Source organism: Drosophila santomea, chromosome X (genome assembly GCF_016746245.2).
Source record: "Drosophila santomea strain STO CAGO 1482 chromosome X, Prin_Dsan_1.1, whole genome shotgun sequence".
Lineage (NCBI taxonomy): Eukaryota > Metazoa > Arthropoda > Insecta > Diptera > Drosophilidae > Drosophila > Drosophila santomea.
Genome location: NC_053021.2, coordinates 3127133 through 3130327, shown reverse-complemented (window position 1 = coordinate 3130327; position 3195 = coordinate 3127133). Strand labels below are relative to the sequence as shown.

At 41.8% G+C, this 3195-nt stretch overlaps 1 long non-coding RNA gene across 3 annotated transcripts; it reads right to left on the bottom strand.

Moving 5' to 3' along the window:
• Positions 1 to 806: 806 nt before the first annotated feature.
• LOC120455867 lies at positions 807 to 1944 on the bottom strand. 3 transcript variants are annotated; one of them, XR_005616774.1, is made up of 2 exons: positions 1501 to 1944; positions 807 to 1457 (listed from the first exon to the last, which is right to left on the bottom strand). It is a non-coding gene; the product is annotated as an uncharacterized LOC120455867 (long non-coding RNA). The 3 variants fall into 3 exon arrangements; XR_005616773.1 differs by having other exon boundaries at positions 807 to 1440; XR_006356528.1 differs by having other exon boundaries at positions 807 to 1432.
• Between the last annotated feature and the right edge of the window lie 1251 nt (positions 1945 to 3195).

Genomic DNA, 3195 nt, shown 5'->3' with positions numbered 1-3195 from the left:
CCCATTTCACATGGGAAGCTCCACTTTGATGTCCGCGAATTGGGCGGATACCAAAGATTTTCAAATGAAAAATACGAAAAATACAAGAAAAAGAGAACCATGATGGCCGACATGGAATGATGGCGAATGCTTTGCTCACTCTTGATTTTAATTTGAGTCTCAATTTGAATTTCAAAGGGCGAGCAAATGCACAAAGAGCGAAATCAAACAATAAACTGCACTCGAGCACGAGGCAGGTGGAACTGGGTGGTTGCAGTGGGTGAATTGGGATGTGAATCGTGGGTGGGTTTTTTTTTTTTGGGTGCACCAGCCTCCGGGGGCAAGTGACAAGTACAAGTTGGCCATATTTGGACGCCATGCTGGGCGTCTTAATTCGATCAAAAGGAGCTCCAGCATCCTAGCCTCCTCGATGCACTCGCGTTCGCACTCGCAGCCGTCAGCCCCCATCTTCCATTTTGGGTTAACGCCCCGCGTCGATGACGACGTCAGCCTCGTTGCCGTCGTCTAACCCTTAAGAAGTCCTGCGTGGCTGGGAACTTTTGAGGACATTGTTGAAATTATACTTGGCGCAAAAAAAGTGTTTCCTAAATGATTTTTAATGAGAAAAAGGGTTACCGTCGCCGCGCTCAAGTGGCAACGCCCCCCGGGTGGCAACGCCGCCACTCCACTTCGTCTCAGTTGCACTTCAAGTTGCAAACTCAGGGAAAAACTTGTTAATTTGTTTAACAAAAATGTGCGCGGCTTAGCAATGCTACAGTTCAAAGTCTCCCTATTTCTTTGCAAACGTTTTTTAAACTCTAACAAAATGGTGACCCTAAAATAAACTTTTATTAGGTTAGCCCCGAAGCAACACTTTCATCAGCTGCAATTTGAGTAGGAAACTCTGCTTCGCAACTTAGAAACTTGGCAATGTTGCAATGTTTTCTTAGGAAAGTATTTTGTACTTTCACAAAATGGTGACCCCGACGACAACTTTAGTGGGAAGGCCATTCGGTGCCCTCCTCAGGTTTCCAATCTCTCTAGACCCAATCAAACAATCGACATCAATCATAATTTTCGCAATTTTCCTCTCGCATTGATTACTGTCTGTTCGGGCTTTTCTTTCGTTTTGCCGCGCACAGATTTTTTGCGCCTTTGTGAATTTTGTCATTTTCTTATTTTCCATGGATGTCCTTAATCCTTGTCAACAGCAGCTAACAATGGTTCGAGGTCCTGGGCTGTTGCTCCTTTTGCTGTCGTTGTCGCCTGTCGGATTTTCATGTTCATTTGTGGTGGGAAAATTGTCATAATCTTTTGACATGCACCCCGCACCTCATTTGTTCGCATTTTTCCAGGACGGTTTTTCTTCGCTTCGTTTTTTTTTATCTTCAGCATTCGGCTGCTCGCCACCTTTTTCTGTTTCAGTGCTCTTGAGTTTTCCCCCGCTTTTCGCCTTTGATACTCAATAAGAAATTGTCCTTTACAGGATTAGTGGAAGGTTGACAAAGCCGAGAAACTCACTTAATTTGCATTTCCCACCATTTCACCATTCCGCCCTCGTTCACAATTTTCTTCTTCTCTCCTCCTTACAAGGCGTATCAACTTACGAATCATTAAAATTTCACGGCTGACTTTCCCCGCTTTTCCGCGGGAGAAACTTTCGCTCGACGGCAAAGAGCAGGCAGCAATTAGTCAGGAAAAAGCGATGGGAGCGGCAGGTGTAATCAAGATGATAATGATATTGGACTCATCCCAGCACTCCAATTGTCCCGTCATGTGAACTGCAATTGAGTTTTCCACACCATTCCGCTTTTCTCGACACCGACAAAAACTAAAGTTTAATGGTATTCAAAACTTAACTCCAATCGAAAAATGCTGAAAACATTGCTTGGCGGAATTTAGAAACTATTTTTAACATTTCATTTTGACTAATTTAGATTTCTATGACTATATGGATTTCTTGACTTTCAAAGAGGATTTACTCGATTCGAAATAGGTAACAAGAAATTGACACATTTATTCATGAATAGAATGTTTAGATTTTCCTGAGTACTTCCTGCGTCCTGTCAACTCAATTTGTCCTCATCCTTCTGGCCAACAAGTGTGAAAATGGCAAGCCAAGTGTATGGGAATAAATGGGCAAATTGAGACACAAATCGAGCAACAAAGAAGCGGAAGGACATATGCGAAAAGGTGCCTCAGCTGTTGGAAAAAATAATGGGAAAATGGTGAGGGCAAAATGCTGTTCATGGCTAAGTGAGTGACAACTCGATTTATTCGCTTATTCACCGGACACTTATTGTCGAAATCGAGGAAATTGTGATTGGTTTTATACATTCGATTGGTTGGACCACTTCAAATACTTAATTCCATTCACTCTAAGATGTATTAGATATTATATCGTAAACGGTTCTATTTGTATTCACTATTCATATGAATTAACGAAATCCTCTGCTCTGAAGAAACGGTAGCTCCATTGTTTTCCTGCACCCATTCCGATTGAGTAGTCAATTCATTCACTTAATCTTAAACCATTCAATCGTAATCGTAATCGGAGACCCACACGCCGCACACTCCATTGACCAAATCACCTGCACAATATTTATGCAAATTTCTGTGTACTTATTTATTCGTTAATAGGCAGAAAAATATAATGATTGCATAATGCGGTTGAGGTGGGAAAAAAAGAAAAAAAAAACACGAGTAGGAGGAGAAACTGCGGCTCAATTCGAGTGAAAAACGAGGATTTCCTTTGTGTCCGCTGGTGTGGGGGTGGAATTTAAATTCGAATTCGAATTGGAAACCGAAAGTGCTGGTTCACTGAAAAAATATTCGCAATTCTCTTAAAAATATTTTCAAAATTAAGTATTTCCTATATCGAATGCAATTTCAAATTGGTTTCTGCTGGATAACCAAATGCTGGACGAAAGGCGCCATTTTGCGGTGGTGTTCCTTAAGAGTTCCCCCTTTTTTACCAATGCCCCAAGGGAAGTGGAAATGTCAATGAGTTTTTTTTTAGCCGCAGGTTGGGGGGTTGGATTTTGATTTCAATTCGGATTCTGATTGTCAAAACACGCGATAAATGTCACCAGAGATGCGGATGCAGGGAAACCTGCAAGATGGCGCATTTAATTTCCATTTTGCTTATTGCGAAACGAAATTTGGCGGGGGTAACAATTCATTCTTCAAGCGAGGTCCCCTTTGGTATCCTTTGTG